This window comes from Staurois parvus, unplaced genomic scaffold, assembly GCF_062004578.1.
Source record: "Staurois parvus isolate SC_StPar_1 unplaced genomic scaffold, SC_StPar_1.0 ptg000262l, whole genome shotgun sequence".
Classification (NCBI taxonomy): Eukaryota; Metazoa; Chordata; class Amphibia; order Anura; family Ranidae; genus Staurois; species Staurois parvus.
Window position 1 is genome coordinate 6,333,621 of NW_028318058.1, and position 17,780 is coordinate 6,351,400.

At 39.9% G+C, this 17,780-nt stretch overlaps 1 protein-coding gene across 1 annotated transcript in view; it reads left to right on the plus strand.

The window, feature by feature from the left end:
* Positions 1–270: 270 nt before the first annotated feature.
* The window catches only part of ECRG4 (ECRG4 augurin precursor), a 45,945-nt gene continuing 28,435 nt past the window's right edge, over positions 271–17,780 (plus strand). Inside the window, exon 1 of the mRNA XM_089681270.1 lies at positions 271–425. The gene's annotated coding sequence lies outside the window, so the exon portion shown is untranslated. The remainder of the gene's footprint in view (positions 426–17,780) is intronic.

Below are 17,780 nucleotides of genomic sequence, written 5' to 3' on the forward strand. Positions count from 1 at the left end.
TTTTATTTATAATTGAAAGAAGGCCACTAACAGCCGAACATTTTAGTAAACAATCCAAATTTGAAATTACATTTATAAAAAAAGTTTAAAATAAATTAAATCTATGCATGCGACTGAGAGATATACCTTTTGTGCACATCTGCAAGTAATCCCAGCTAAGGATGTGGCATTTGTTATTATACAGAAACCTGATTCCTTAGGATGCTTAGCCAGACTTTTTACAGAGGGTCTGGTATTCATAAGTTAGGTTTTTTTTTATGAAAGTGCCTTTCATATGAGTTTTCCTCCTGTCCCTCTAGACACCATTGCAAGTCTTTCAAACACTACCTACAGCTACAGGGTATATAAGGAACACCTTGTGCAGAAGACGAGCACAAGACAGCTTTGTATACTGACAAGCTCTTGGAAAGGACGTAATTTCAGAGGTAAAGTAATAAATAAGCTTGCTCTTTTTTTCAGGAGTGAGAAGCACATTAAGAAAACAAACACAGTCATTCCAGAATAGTTTGGCACGTTTAGAAAAAAAGTTAGAATTTTACATACTGTAAGTTGGTGATGTGTTTAACAAGGCAGCAGTAAAACGGTGAGGGAAGCACTGAGCTGCCTTCAACACAACGTACTTAGAGTGGATTATTTTCTCTGAAATTGCTTATGTACCTATAATGTTTTGCTATTCATAATAAACAATTTTTAAAAATTAAAATAGGACATTGCAAGATTGAATAAACTTTAGTTTAAATTATTCATATTAATTATACAATACATCTAAAATTGTTTGTTAAAAACACTTAAAATGGAATAGGAAAACTTTGGACACATCCATTATGCAGTTTTATTTATCTACATTTATGTTGCTAAAACTCTCATAGAATTATATTTTTATATGTTATGCATGCAATATAACAAAGACCTTTAGAAGAAGATAATGGGTCTCTAATAAAAAAAAAAATATTTTATGTAATGGGTAGCACCAAATGATGGTAGATGACAGAGAACTGCCTATACTCCTATTGTTGTGCCACAACCCACTGCAACAATTACAATAACACTGTAGCTTAAGATTTGGTACTAACACAGTGACATATTCTTTCACATTTTGGAAAGTGCCTTTATACAGTTGTATATTGTGAATGGATCATGCCACGTTTCATACACACTGGCGATAATTGCTTGACAAAAGCGTTAACAACTGTAGTGCTGTATTGATGAAAGCTTGCTATAGGTTACAGCAAGTCATTGTCTTGCACAACATTGTTATTTTTATTATTAAATATTATTTAATTGTTATTATTGTTATTAATATTATTTTATTGCTTTTTCATAACACAATTTTTTTAAAAAGTTAATCTTTACTGGGTGAAATTTACATTATTTTTATTTATTTATTTATTACAGGTACTTGTATAGCACTGTCAATTCACACAGTACTTTACATATATATTGTATATTCACATCTGTCCCTTTAAAAACTGCATCATCCCAGTATTTTTTGCACAGTTCTGTTTGTTGTGTATGGTGTGTAGCTGAATATAAATTTGTCTTCTGAACAATCATGATGTCCTTCAGTCAGAGTGAAAGATTCTCTCTAATGGCCTGCTGTCAGGGATGTCATATTCTGCATTGCAGACTATCATTGACTGAACTGCACAGCAAGCAACACCTGCAGCAGCTACTTTACTTTCATGAGATGAACAGAAGGGAAAAATGCATAGCTAGGGGCAAGGAAACAACTTCAGTGAAATGTGCGTTAAGCAAATGCCTGAACATTGCTTTAGTCTCAATGCTCTTATATCTAGGTTATCATATATTATAAATGAAGAGTAAATGTATAATCTTTTCAATTAACTTTGAATGGCATTACATTGACACTTATTACCCAGGCTGGATTACTTTACACCACAGAGCTATGATGGGTAGTTATACAGCAGGAATTCATTTTGCGGGTTTCTTGTTGACAGGTGATAGAAAGTGGTGTCACCATTTTATAGCAAGCTGAGCAAATATTTCTGAAAAAGGCTTCTTAGATAGAATTTTCAGCTGGTCACAAAATCCCCACCTTAAAATGATGCTGGTGACAAAATGTAGCTGGTGATGCTCACGTGACGCTGGTCATTTGTAGGTTTCTCTTGGAAACATTTATCTGCAGAGGCATGTATTGTAGACTACCCCAGCAGTAATTGCCAGGTGAAAAGCATTAAAATAAGTACCATTTTCTTCTGCAAAATCACTCACCCAGCATCGAAGATCTCCCTTTTTTTTAAATAATTAAAATGTATCCTTACATGTTTGTAATTGTTGAACATTCCCCTTTATATGAGGGTTACCCTGTTTAAACTATAGGATAATCTGCTATGCCTGATTTGCAACAATCTGTTCTAGACATAGGCTGAGATTTCAGAGATTACAATGAAAATCTGATATTTAAAAGCATACAATATGTTTTCCCAATTGTTATTTATTTTTGTATGCACATGCTTTTGTCTTCATGTAGGTGTTTGCAAAGGTAACATGTTATCTTTTTTCTTCGTTTGCTGTCAAATACCTGGTGATCCTGCCAGTCCTGCTTCTTTCCTTTTGCAACCTTGCTGAGAACCATTAGCCAATTAAAGCAGAGGACCAGGAGCATGGATCACGGAAGGGACATCCCTTCTGTGTGTGACATAATTCACTGTCCATCTGTCCGCTAAACAAACACTTCTTCCCCCCGACCCGCTATGGGAAAGAGAGATATGAGATTGTGTGGTCAACTAACTGCAGAATAATGCAAAAAAAGGGTAAATATTTTGAACAAACTAACTGTGATTAGTCTAAAAATACAATTTGTTGTAATATATGTGTGTAGGCAGGTGTAGTTTTGCCTTCCTGCAAGGGTGGCACTGTTAGGAGGCCACTGTGCAGAGAAAACGGAGGAGAAGGGGAGCCCATGTTTCTCTGAGGCCTCCATAGGTGTCTTTAGGGGAGCAGCTGTCCAGTTGGATGCTGCTATCCTGGCTGAGCCAACTTTTGTGTGGCTAGTGCTAATAAACAGCACTATCCCCCTTAGGTAGGTGTGCATTTTGCGAGTAGTCAGGTCAGGGCCAGAACCCCAGCTGGCTAGGGACAAGTTCTCTAGTGTAGGGAGAGGTTCATGTGGAAGAGAGACAGAATAGAGACTGCCATTGTGTCTCAGGCAACAGTCTTCCCTTATTCAAATGCCCCATTGCCGGTCTGCCTTCCAGCTGCCTCCTTTGTCAGATCAGGGGCGGACTGACAACTCATGGGGCCCCCGGGCAATAGGGGATCATGGGGCCCCTGTGTCCTTGCCCAAACTCAAAAAAGCCTATGAAAAAGGTACCAGGGGCATCTCATGGGGCCCCCTACTGACCCCGGGCCCTCGGGCAGTGCCCGAGTTTCCAAATGGTCTGTCCGCCCCTGTGTCGGATGCTGTAGGGTGTCCATAGTGTGCATGGAAATCTTCTGTACGGTTCATTGTAAGAGCTTCGACCCATTGCTGTGCTTGCAAACTCTGTTATACTTCCTCCATACCCCCATGTTAACGTACTTTGCCGCATCAACTGGTCTGAGTTTGAGGTGTGAGTTCTCTTCCCCTGAGGGCATCAAGCCCTGAGCCAATCCACACGTGTATTCACATATACTTTAATTATTCTTTATACAAGGGCTCAGAGACAGAGACAACAGTGGATTGCGTCACATTTACAGCTGAACTCCAGGCAAATACTACGCAGATGAAATACATATAAGAGATTCATTTTACCTTCTAAAGGATTTGTATTTCTGTCCATTCTGTCCTAAAGTTTAACAGCTTAGCCCATAGCACAGCCCTGTCTAGCAGTCTATGAGAACTGGTCTTTCTTTGCTGTATTTTCACTTTCACATATACCCTGTGTCTGGACAATAAATGGAGCAGCAGCAAAATGATTGGCTTATCACTTTGGCTTTTTCACTGCACACCTGAGTAGCTTGTGTTGATCCTTCCTCCCACTCTATGAGCACCTTTTATACAATGGATTTCAAGAGGTTGATATCAAGTCAAATTCAGTTGCTTATACTCTTTGCATTGAAAAATACATTTATTGATGTATTAAAGTGGTATCAAACCCAAAAGTAAACATTCAATATATTGCAGCTTAACACTCCTTAGACTCTCATACAGTAGGCGTGTTACTGGCTAGATCACCAGGTGAAAACAAAGGGAAAAAGCCTTAAAAAAATAAAACTAATGCAGCTACCATATGCAAGGATAGGTAAGCTACAATATATTACATTTATGGTTTGGGGTTTAATAGGATTTTAATGAATAGAGAGCTGAATTAATTTGTGATTTTTTTTATCTGCCTTAACCCCTGCCCTCCACCACATCTTCATCTTTTAAGAGGTTGTAAATGCTGGGAGGCAGGGGCGGGCATTCCTATCATGTGAGCGCTATGATTGGCAGTCACAGCGGTCACATGATCAGAAAGCTCCTGACTGCAAATATGCATCTGAAGTTTTTCAGTACCTGCCTTTTACTGTGCTGGAAGGGTGCAGTTAGCATGCTCTCAGCACAGTAAAGTGTTTACATAGGGATGCATTTATGAGGCTCCTCGGCAGTAAACCCCACCTGCCGAGAGACCACATATATGTCTATGGCCAGTGGGCAATGGTAAAGTTCAGCTTTAAAACATACATATCTGCCTTTTTAAGGTTTAAAAAGTCAATGTCTTGCTCAAAGGCAGACACCACAAAGTACTGGATATTACCTTCATTAAACTGACCCCTAACCCCACTCAGGCTTTATCATTTAGGGCTCCAACTGACCTAATTTTGGAGATATGCCTTTTCTAGTATGTTCCAATGACAGTGCCATCAGAGCATCTGGAGTGATGAAGGGGACCCTTGGAATCCCAGAAAAACATAACATTTTTACAACATAAGAGTCTGAATAAAGTTGAATGTAGATTATATGTGTTCTGCTTTGGTGCTTTCTTCCTTGCACACTGAGCCCCAAATTCATTTTAAAGGAAGTTGAAATACCTGTTTGAGAAAAAGATGGAAAGTAGCATTCCAAAACTCATGGACCAGGGCAATGACTTCCTCAAAAATCTGAAAATGTGAAACCGAATAAGTTCCCCCTGAATGAATCAGAACTGGAATGTTGCACATGAGAGTAGCTGCTTCCATTATATACAGTAGCTTTTTTCACAAAGCTATTTTGGTTTAGGACAGATTCCCTTTAATGTACAGTATACCTGTAAAATAGTGGTAAACATTATGTTGTGAAGGAAGGTAAAGAAGGTAGACATTGTACTTGGTTCTTTTCATAATTAAGATTTAAAGATAGTCTATAAGTATTATAGTGAAACTGTCCTCCACTTTGACTATCTAAAAGTAAAACAACTGCCTACTATTACCTCTCTTGTTCAAAAAGACTCTTCTGTGCCCCTCTTGCTATGGTGGCCTCAGTTTATTGACTTGGTGCAAATACTACTCCCATCCAAGATGCCAAACAAAATGCAGTTCAGTGCAGGTAAACAAATCAGCAATGTAAAGACACAAAAAAGGGCTTATATACACACTCACTTGGTGACTATAAACATTTTAAAAAGCTAATGTGGTTTACAATACAGCCATGCATTATGGCTAAATACATTCAGAACTCATATTGTAGTTTGGCCTGAAAACAAAAGATGAAGTCATTTGATATCTTCCTCTCCTAAATTTCCCCACTGTGATCATTATTGGCTTGCTGAGCTTTAGGCTGTTTAAATTGTCACTCTTACAAAGCTGAATTTCTGTATGAGTTTTGGAGAATTTGGCTGGAGTTTAGTGGACTGACTTCACTCAGGGAAAGGCCAAGCAAAACAATATCTGACTTTGTCAGAGCAGTGGAATGACCTAACTGTTGGTCTTTCAGGAAAGATATAAGAAATTATAAAGAGATTCTCCCTACCTGTACCTACCCAGAATCAATAGTTCAGATTAATTATAAGTTCAGTTGCCAAATGCAAAATGAATGTGAACATCGAAATAAAAGACATACATGTTGGACGTGAACCAGTTTGGTGCTCACCAGGTAAAACTGGTATAAACAGAATTACCCTGAGAGCACTCCAAAGGTATTATACTAGTGATCTTCCTACCTTTAGTGAGCCATTCTCAACCAGGGTTATGTGGAACCCTAGGTTGCTTTCAGAGGTTTTTAGGGGTTCCTCAAGCTGTGACTGACTAACCTACAATTTTATATTTCAATATTTGTATTGAAAAATTGGTATACACAGAAATAGAAACATTGCCCACCGGCATGATGAGTTGGGGTGAACAAACATGTTCATAAAATATATAGGCACTAGTCGATGATGTTGTAAACAGGAAACACCATCCCCACAGGGTTGCAAATGTTCCATCAGTCAGTAAACATAGGTAGTTCCATATAGATATTTAACAACAATAAGAAAAACGAAAAAAAAAAAATTTAAAATAGAAGAATCGAAAAGAAAGATCCAGGATAAGTCAGAAGAGATGGGGGGAAGGGGGGAGAGAAGAGAAAAAAAAAGGGGAAAGAAAAGGAGAGAGGGTCAGCCGTAGTTCTATTAAGTGATAGCGATATATCTGATCCATGGTTCCAACGTCACCTCAAATTTAGAAGTATCATTATTGACAATGCGTGTAAGTTTATCATTTATCATTATCCAATTAAGTTTTTGTTTAACCCCATCTAGCGGAATTGATGATTGTCTCCAGCATCTAGCTATGGTAATATGTGCCGCTAGTAGGAGGTAAAGAATTAATTTAGTTGACTTCTTGGGAATGTCAGCAGGCAGCAAATTAAATAAAGCTACTTCTGGTGATCTACGAATATTAATACCTGTTACCAAGTAAATGAAGTTAAACATTCGGATCTAAAATCTAATCATTACCGGACATTTCCACCAGTTTTGGAGCATAGTGCCCTCTTGTCCGCAATGTCGAACGCAATTAGGTGATACTGATGGATACATTTTAGCAAGGCATGTAGGAACTAGATACCAGCTAAGTAGTGTTTTATAATTGGATTCGATAAGAGCAGTATTAATCGAAATCTTTGATAGAGTAGGGGCCGCATTCTGCCAAATGTCCAGGTCTAGTGAGCTGTTCAAATCCCTTTCCCAATGAGTCATATAAGATAATTTAGTAAGTGGATCGACAAGGGAAGCATAGATAATGGACAAATGACCTTTCATCATCCCAGTAGCCCCACAGGAGATCTCTAAAGGAGTGAGTGTGCAAGGTTCTACGAGTAATTTGAGTTTACTAGTGATAAAAGATATAAGTTGATGGTAGCGGAACAATTCACTGGGGGGCATCTGATAATTAGTCAAAAAGCACTGGAGAGAATGAGGACGAAATCCATCCAGGAAATCTCCAAAACGCAGTAAACCCTTATTTATCCACTACTGAAATGCAGATGGTGATAAGCCAGGAATAAACTCTGGGTTCCAAAAACTGGAGCTAATGGGGTATGTAGAGAGCAGAGAGGTTTGCGTGCCCGCCATTTATACCACACCGTTAACGAATAAGACAATGTAGGACATAGGATAGGAGGACGCAATCGACTGGGGAGCCACATGAGAGTGCCAATAGTGTAAGGATGGCAAGATAAGGCCTTGATGCTAACCTACCATTTTAGGGTGTCTGCATAGTTCCAGGTCCAACTCCACTTGACAAAGCCAACTGCAAGACACCAATAATCGTTTTAGCTGTCTCTTCTGCCCACCTTCTGACCACCTCTGTACATGGGGGCATTCCTCCCACTGGCCACAAAGGTAAGGGACATTTCCTCTCTCCTTCTTCCAATGTATTGGTATTACCAAGGTTCCCCATGACCTGAAAATTATTTCAAGGATTCCCCTAGGGGGAAAAGGTTGAGAGAGGCTAATGTAGAGATTCATGCTAAGTATATGTATATATATATATATATATATATATATATATATATATATATAATTATTATTATTATTATTATTATTAAAGGTACTTATATAGCGCCGTCAATTTACACAGTGCTTTACATATATATTGTACATTCACATCAGTCCCTAACCCTCAAGGGGCGTACAATCTAAGTATATACATATATATATATATATATATATATGTAATATTCACTATTGTACAAGCATAGACAAAGAGAAGATTGATTGTCTAAAATACTGTGTTACTGTTTCATTCCCTACGAACAGAAGAAGGTCTCCTTTGTTGTATCTTCAAGTGTTGCCATTTTATATCATCAATATCTAAATACATGAAGCTACTCATATAAATACAAAACTTTTGTGCCAAATGTTGCAAGTGGAAAGGACTCAACTGAAGGCAAAGTCACATAAGCAATGCACTTGTGATTTCCCAGACAACATAACTTGCTATGCACAGGTTTGGGGAGGAATGCTTAGCAATTGGGTGTCATGAAGATTCTAAATGACATCCTCATGGAAATATGCAATAACATTTACAGACCTGAGGCAGCAAGGTAGTAAAATTTGAATGAACCTACTATATCATCACTTGATGTTGCTAAAACACCAGAGATTTGTTGGTTGTTGGGTAAAATGGGAGATAAAAGGGACAGAAAAACAGGAACATACACTAGAAGCATGTTAAGGAAGGATTGTGTTTTGAAATGTGTTCTACAGTTGGCTCTAGAAGAGCTGCACATATTATGGCTGGATTCAGTCCTTTCAGTACATTTATTCTACCTCTCTGCTAGCCTGTATCTCTTTATGGCCTTTTCTTATGTCTAGTTTATATGTGTAGCACTACCTCCTTAGGAGTCGCTGAATTATTTTTGGGTTCCCTGTCACTTTTGACCCCACTCTGGAAGCCCCTGCTGACGCCAGCGTACACTTCTGGCCAGAGTAACCCTTGTGAATATTACCAGAAAATAGACACACACAGTTTAGAGTGATCTACTGTTTTGTTTATATTGGAATTGAATGTGAGCACAGTAAAGCAACAGAGTAATAGGTGTGCAAATAATAACAGTTATCACTCTTAGTAATTTTTTTACGCAAAAGTCAATACACACAGCAAAAATCTCAATCATTTTTAGATGTCTTGAAATTCAGAATTTGACCCAAGAGACCTCAGCTCTGAGATGTGTCCTTCCCTAGTGAGCAGAAAAAACTACCAAGGAGTAAGGCTAGCTCACTTTGGGGTCCTCAAAAGCTGGTGACCAGGTTCAATTCTGATAAAAAAGAAAGAGCTCTTTAAAACGGAAACGAATGTCCCTTTGACTGCAGTGCACTTGTTGGGCCCAAATTGGTGCACTACAAGAATTTAGATCTTCTTGGATACATTAGGCGGAAGTTCCTTAAAGGATTGATGCAAGAGCAGGCAATATCACTTTAAGCAATATTCAGTGTACAGTATCACTTTAATACACAAGCTGAGTATGAAGATTTCAAACAGGAGGTTTGAACAGTGGGCAGAAGCACTTATTGGTAAATGTTGATCCCTCTCTAGGCCACCATAGCAAGAGAAGCAGTGGTGTGGCTTGGCCCACAGAGGGCGAACACTGCAGTAGGCTCTGATCACTAGATTATGCTGAAGATGTGTTTGCTGATAAGCCGGGTGAACTAGGCCTCAGCTTGTGTAACTGGTGAACAATGTCAGTAACTAGATAGAGAATGGCTGATTTAAGAGAACGTCAGTGACAACTTAATTGGCTGGATAATGAGACTCTTTCACCCAATCTGTGGCATCATTCCGGTCACTGGCAATCTCTCTGTAGATAAGGGGCACCCAGTGGTCCTGCGGTTCCTCCTGCAGAGTTCATTTATGAAAGCAGCACCCAGGTAACTGGCCAACAGGGTAGTTCTCCAGACTCTTTTGCAATGTCAGTGATGTCAGAGATCAGCTATTCTTCCCTTTTTCTCCACTCTCTCTCTCTCTGCGGCCTGGTCTGTTCCTCTGGTGTTCCGCACAGCCTTCTCTGCACACCTTCCTTCCAACTCTCCCCTGCTCACTTCCTGTCCCCGGGTTCCATGGCTTCTACATATGCCTCCACCCACACACTAGTTCCTCTGGGAAATGTAGTCCCCCAGTTCGCTGCCTTCTAACAAAGTCAGCTGTGGTTCGGCCTACAAAATCCATTAAGCTTTTCACCAGAGTGTGGTGTGCCACTGAGTTGCAGGACACTGCCACCTTGTGTCTCTTTTAACATTCTGCAGTCTGAATAATAGCAGGGTGTTACACATGTATCTGACTTTGGTCTGATTATACTCCCTCTTCTTACCATGTGCATTGTCTTGGGAATCTAAAAGGGCAGACTAAGATTCTGTATACATAAATGGCTACTTGTATTGTACGATTTTTGTCTGAAAAGAGACTGTATATAGTGTGATACTGAAACCACTACATGGTCCTTCATCATGTGCCTATGGTGGACTTAACCTTCTGATCCTAGTTGGTGTCTGGGCTAGTTACTGTGTTTCCATTCTATTGTCTGTTCTCTGTTATCTTCAGCTTCAATATATTTTCTCTATTATCCTGGTAATCACTTGGGTGATCTTTTGATCTTTTATTGTTTTGCAGCCAGCTCTGATTTACTTCCTCTGTACTGACTCTACTAGATTGCTACTGGGAATGAGCACATGTCCTGAAACTGGTGATGCAGTGGTTCCTTGCTAGTTATTCTGGCTTCCTGAGTAGCTGAAATGCAATGGCAACACAAGCTGCCTGCCAACAGTCTGATATATTTTACACCCATGCACTGGAACTCAACATTGGCCATGCTGCATGGGACACAAAAGCAGCAGCAGGCCATCAAGGACTATCTGTGTGAGAATGGACCAAGGATAGGCTTTGTGACAGAGAAACGAATATGACTGTGCCCTGACATTGTGGACCTACTCACTTTCATAAAAGTGAAGCAGTCTTAGATCAGCAATGATTAGAAAATCCATGCTGATTCTAATGACCCAATTTTTCCTTGTAATCCAGCCCCCCCCCCCCAAAAAAAAAATGTTGCCTTACATCATTACCAGCACCTGCCACCTCTACTGGTCTGCTACTGAAACCATTACCAGCACCCTCCACCCCCTTCTGCTGCCACCATTTTTATCTCCTGCCACCTGTCTTTGCCTTCCACCATTACCAGCTACTGCCACCCTTTCCAGTTCCTGTCACCTCTGCTGGCCTACTACCATTACCATCTCCTGTCCTGAACATCCTCCATTACTACCCCCTAACTCCTCTCCTGGCCTGCAGCTGCTAACGCTACCAACTTTTGTCACCTCCCCTGACCTGCCACTACCACCTTTACCATCTCCTGCCACCTTTCCTGACCTGCTGCTGCCACCATTACCAGGCCCTGCTACCCTTACCAGCTCCTGCAGTTGCTACTGGCCCGCCTTCATTACTAACTCTGTTGGCCTGCCACTACCAGTGTTACTAGCTCTTTCCACCTTTCCTGACCTGCTACCATTACCAGCTCCTGCTCCTCTTCTGGCCTGCTGTTGCCACTATTACCATCTCCTGCCACCTCTCCTAGACTGCCACCATTACCAATTTCTGCCATCTTTGTTGGCCTGACACCAATACCAGCTCCTGCCACTTTTCTTGACCTGCCACTGTCACCATTACCTGCTCCTGCCAAACCTTCAGACCTGCCACTGCCACCATTACCAGCCTCTGCCACCTCTACTAGCCTGTCACAATTACTAACTCCTGCAGCTTCTGCTGGCCTGCCTCCATTATCAGCTTCTGTCACTTCTGCTGGTCTGCTACCATTATCAGCTTCAGTGGTCTCTGCTGCCTTACTCTAGTGCTCCGACTGTCAGGGATGCCGCATGCAGGCATCAAGCAACAACGATCAGATCAGTTGGCTGTGCCTCAAGGAATCAAGAACCAGCCTGGATACGTTTAAAATAAGTTTATTAAGACAAATTAAAAACTTCCTACACCAACACCAGTAAACCATAAACAATGCAAGTGACAAATAAACATGTTAGTGTAAAAAACCCCAAATAATAACCTAACTAACTAGATACAAAATGGGGGGAGCACACGTGAGCAGGACAAGGTTAGCACAGGGACAGGAGACAAGGGGAGCAGGAAGCAGGGTACAGGAAGCAGGCCACAGGAGCAGGTCTCAGGGTCAGGTAAAAGGATCAGGAACAGGAAGAATACTGAAGCATTGAACTCCAGTCAAGGGCAGGCTTATACACCACCCCTCCCCCTGCGGTCCATATCAGGTGCAGCCTAATGACCTGTACAGTTCAGCTGCTGGGAGACACCCACTGGTAGCCACCGGAAATACGTCCTTCTATTCCATCATGCTCTCATCTCCAAGTTAGCAGTTCACTTCAGTGCTCCAGCACTTAAAATATTTATCACTATTATCTCTTTGAAAAAATACACTCCAAAGTAAAGAAAAATACTGCCTTGCCTCGTCCTTTACATTGTGGCCTAATCAAGCAGCTTGCATACTATCCACAAATTGTACAATCTTTGTGGCTATTGTCTCGGAAACAATTGCACTTCAATTTTTGTCATGATAAAAACTGCCTCGTATCTTCCTATTACATTTTGGCCTAATAAAACTGCTTACATACTGTGCAGCAACTGTACAATATTTGTGGCTATTGCCTCTGAAGTCAAGTCATACACTTTAATTTTTATTTCATGATGAAACTTGCCTCGCCCCTTCTTCTTACAGTGTGGCCCAATAAAGCTACTTTCATTCTGTGCAGCCTCTATACAATATGTGTGGCTATTATCTCTAAATAGTACTCTCTAATTTTTATTTCATGATAAAACCTACCTCATCTCTGTCTCTGACATTGTGGTCTAATCAAGCTACTTTATTCCATGATAAAAACTGTCTTGTCTCTCCATGTTACATTGCTGTACTATACGTGTGGCTATAGTCTCTGAAATAATACACTCAAATTTTTATTTCAGATAAAAACTGCCCTGTCTCTGGAATTTATGGTTGTGGTTTTGAAGTGGTTTTGTGACATTTTAGTAAACTTTTAAGACAATACACTGTGGTACTTTGAAAATGAAGCTTACAAACTATACTATTAATTGTGTTGCCACTGGCCCATTGGTAAAAAGTTGAGGGCTTTAGATATATTCTTTTAAGAGTAAGATTCCACTGGCATCTCCCAAACATGGAATTCAAAGAATTGGTGTTTTTTCCATGTCAGTTTTGAAGTTGCATTAAAAGGAAGGCCCTTTCTCCACAGAACGGCATTTTAAAACTTTTTTTTTGCATTGGTTTATGTCCTCCATGGCAGTGCCAATCTCCCAATGCACTTGGTTAAAAACCTCTTTCCTTTCAGTCTTAAAAAAATGGCTAGAAATGAATTTCAAAATATGCCTATTAAGACTTTAATGAGTTTCAGATTTAAGTTTACAATTTTTTTTTCTACAAATACCCTGGTAATTGAACCCAGATACTTAGCTCATCCCTAATTTCTACCATCATTGACCTAGCAATTATATGAAGCTCTGTCTATTCATTCTAAATTTTGCCTGGTTATTACTGTATGTTCCTGCTTAATGCCCATTTGTAGTCATCAGTGGGACATAACCCTGTGAAACTGTTAAACAGCAAAATGCAAGCTTTTCTGTGATGGGGAAAGGATAACTAACAAGCTCTCATTAGATTCTGTACCTTGGCATGACAAATTCTAGCACCATAGAGTATTCCTTACAGTTCCTGGCCTGACTGCATGAACCATTACCTTCAAAGACAGTTTTTGTCCTCTCTGATTGTTCCCTTAACTTCTGACTCCAGTTTCTGTTCAGTTCATTGATTCCTCAATATTTATGGACACAACTACTGAGAAGGAGAAAGCATAAACTGGTATTCCTTAAACTGGATTTTTGTGCATGCTTGATTTGGGGATTTCAATATGTTACTACACTCTTTGTTGTCTTCCAACTGTAGCAATATTGTTAAACTTAATCAGCTCGTTATAATTCCTTTTTTTTTGTATACTGTTGATTTGATAGTTAATTTTTTCCATCTCTCTTGCATGTGATTAGGTATTCAAATTAAGCACAAATTTACGTTACTTACCATTAACTTATTGAAGTGAACAGCATTTGCTCCTTTAGTAAACCAGCCCTAACTTCAAATGCAAATACAGCATACACTATTGTTTAGCACTCTGCTTCTCTATATGTATTTGGTCCCATTTACTGTATGCTTGAGCTTTGATGTGGTTTATTCCTAAGTAACCCATATAAATTGCATTCCACGTTATATCAGTTCATTCCGAACTTCAGTGCCTTGAAAAAGTATTCATACCCCTTGAAATTTTCCTCATTTTGTCATGTTACAACCAACAACGTAAATGTATTTTATTGGGATTCTATGTGAAAGACAGACACAAAGTGGCACACAAATGTGAAGTGGAAGGAAAATGATAAACGGTTTGCAACGTTTTTTACAAATAAATACGTGAAAAGTGTGGCGTGCATTTGTATTCAGCCCCCCTGAGTCAATACTTTGTAGAAACACCTTTTGCTGCAATTACAGCTGCAAGTCTTTTTGGGGATATCTCTACCAGCTTTGCACATCTAGAGAGTGATATTTGTGCCCATTCTTCTTTGCAAAATAGCCCAAGCTCTGTCAGATTGGATGGAGAGCATCTGTGAAAACAGTAATTTTCAAGTCTTGCCAGAGATTCTCAGTTGGATTTAGGTCTGGACTTTGACTGGGCCATTCTAACACATGAATATGCTTTGATCTAAACCATTCCATTGTAGCTCTGGCTGTGGGGTTGATTTACTAAATGCAAATAGACTGTGCACTTTGAAAAGTGCAGTTGCACTCTACAAAATCAGTTCCTCCAGAGCTTAGTAAATGAGCAAAAGCTCTGCTGACTTCAATCATTCAATCATGTACAAGCAAAAATGCTGTTTTTTTTATTTTATTTTCATGTAATTGGGTATTCTTTGCAAAGTGAAGCTTTACCTCATTTACTAAGCTTTGGAGCAACTGCACTTGCAGAGTGCAACTGCACTTTGCAAAACGCACAGTCTATTTGCCTTCAGTAAATCAACCCCTGTATGTTTAGGGTCATTGTCCTGCTGAAAAACAAACCTCCGCCCCAGTCTCAAGTCTTTTGCAGACTCTAACAGGTTTTCTTCTAAGATTGTCCTGTATTTGCCTCCATCCATCTTCCCATTAACTCTGACCAGCTTCCCTGTCCCTGCTGAAGAAAAGCATCTGCACAACATGATGCTTCCACCACCATGTTTCAGGGTGGGGATGGTGTGTTCAGGATGATGTGCAGTGTTAGTTTTCCACAGAGCAATTTGCTTTTAGGCCAAAAAGTTCAATTTTGGTCTCATCTGACTAGAGCACCTTCTTCCACATGTTTGCTGTGTCCCCCACATGGCTTCTAGCAAACTGCAAACGGGACTTCTTATGGCTTTCTTTCAACAATGGTTTTCTTCTTGCCACTCTTCTATATACCGTGTTCCAAATTATTATGCAAATTATATTTTTCTCATTTACCTAAATAATTGATGTAAATAACAGTCAGCATAATTCTCATTTTATCAACTATTAAGAGTACAATTCAAATTTTATTGAACAAACCTCCTAATGATAACAGTATTTTTTTAAACATAAACTTCCAATGCACTGTTCCAAATTATTACGCACAGTAAGTTTCAAAACACTTTATAGGTTGTAAAGAACTGAAAATTGTCATTTGTTGTGTTTGCAGCATATTTACTGAAATAAAAAGCTATTTCAATCAAACTTTTAAGAACATTTTAACTTTTTAAACATTTTAACAGGTCACGTTACATTGTAACATAGGACCCCTTGTTTGATAGCAGCTTCACAAGTCTTGCATCCATTGAACTTGTGAGTTTTTGGACAGTTTCTGCTTGAAGTTGTTTGCAAGATGTCAGAATAGCCTCCCAGAGCTGCTGTTTGGATGTAAACTGCCTCCCACCCTCATAGATCTTCTGCTTGAGGATGCTCCAAAGGTTCTCAATAGGATTGAGGTCAGGGGAGGATGGAGGCCACACCATGACTTTCTCTCTTTTTATCCCCATAACAGCCATTGATGCAGAGGTATTCTTTGCAGCATGAGATGGTGCATTGTCATGCATGAAGATGATTTTTTTATGGAAAGCATAGTTCTTCCTTCTGTACCAGGGAAGAAAGTGGTCAGTCATAAACTCCACATACTTTGCAGAGGTCATCTTTACACCTTCGGGGACTCTAAAGGGGCTGACCAGCTGTGTTCCCATGATTCAGGCCCAAAACATGACTCCACCACTGCCTTGCTGACGTCGCAGTCTTGTTGGAACAGGGTGGCCGTCCCCCAACCATCCACTACTCTATCCATCTGGACCATCCAGGGTTGCACGGCACTCATCAGTGAACAGGACTGTTTGAAAATTAGTCTTCATGTATTTTTCTGCCCAATGCAGCCGTTTCTGCTTGTGAGCATTGGTTAGCGGTGGCCGAATAGAAGGTTTATGCACAGTTGCAAGACTCTGGAGGACTCTACACCTTGATGTCCGTGGGACTCCAGAGGCACCAGCAGCTTCAAATATCTGTTTGCTGCTATGTAATGGTATTTTAGCAGCTGCTCTCTTGATCCGATGCATGGATCTGACAGAAATCTTCCTCAATGTGCCTTTATCTGCACGAACCCGTCTGTGCTCTGAATCAGCCACAAATCTCTTAATAGTGCGACGATCACGCTTAAGTTTTCGCGAAATATCTAATGTTTTCATACCTCCTCCAAGGCATTGAACTATTTCACTCTTTTCGGCAGCAGAGAGATCCTTTTTCTTTCCCATATTGCTTGAAAATGGTGCTCTGCTTAATAATGTGGAACACCGTCCTTTAGTAGTTTTTCCTTAAATTGGGCTCACCGGCCAATCTAATTATCACAGGTGTCCGAGATTGTTTTCAGTGATCAAAAGAGCCCTGACACACAATGCCATCCATGAGTTAAACTGAAAAACAAAATATTTCATCTTTGTGACACTTAAATAGAATTTGCATAATAATTTGGAACGCGGTGTAAAGGCCAGATTTGTGGAGTGCACGACTAATAGTTGCCCTGTGGACAGATTCTCCCACCTGTGGATCTCTGCAGCTCCTCCAGAGTTACAATTGGCCTCTTGGCTTCTTCTCTGATTTATGCTCTCCTTGCCCGGCTGTCAATTTAGGTAGACGGCCATGTCTTGGTAGGATTGCAGTTGTGCCATACTCTTTCCATTTTGAGGATGATGGATTGAACAGTGAGATGTTCAAAGCGTGGGATTTTTTTTTTAATAACCTAACCCTGCTTTAAACTTCTCCACAACTTTATCCCTGACCTGTCTGGTGTGTTCCTTAGAATTCATGATGCTGATTGTCCTCTAACAAACCTCTGAGGGCTTCACAGAACAGCTTTATTTACACTGAGATTAAATTACACACAGGTTTACTAACTAGATGACTTCTGAAGGCAATTGGTTCAACTAGATTTTAGTTAGGGGTATCAGAGTAAAGGGGGCTGAATACAAATGCATGCCACACTTTTCAGATATTTATTTGTAAAAATTTTTGAAAACCATTTATCATTTTCCTTTGTTTTTGGTTGTAACATGACAAAAATTTGGAAAATTTCTATGATGACACTAATGCTGCTAGGCAGAATTATAAAGGTTGAATACCAACTATCACTCTTCTGTTTATTATGCTTGTTTCAGGGTGACGGAGTTTGCAGCAAGGAGAACAAGCTGCCATAGATCCACATATTTTAAATTTTTTCATAATCCTTAAAATAAAGTCA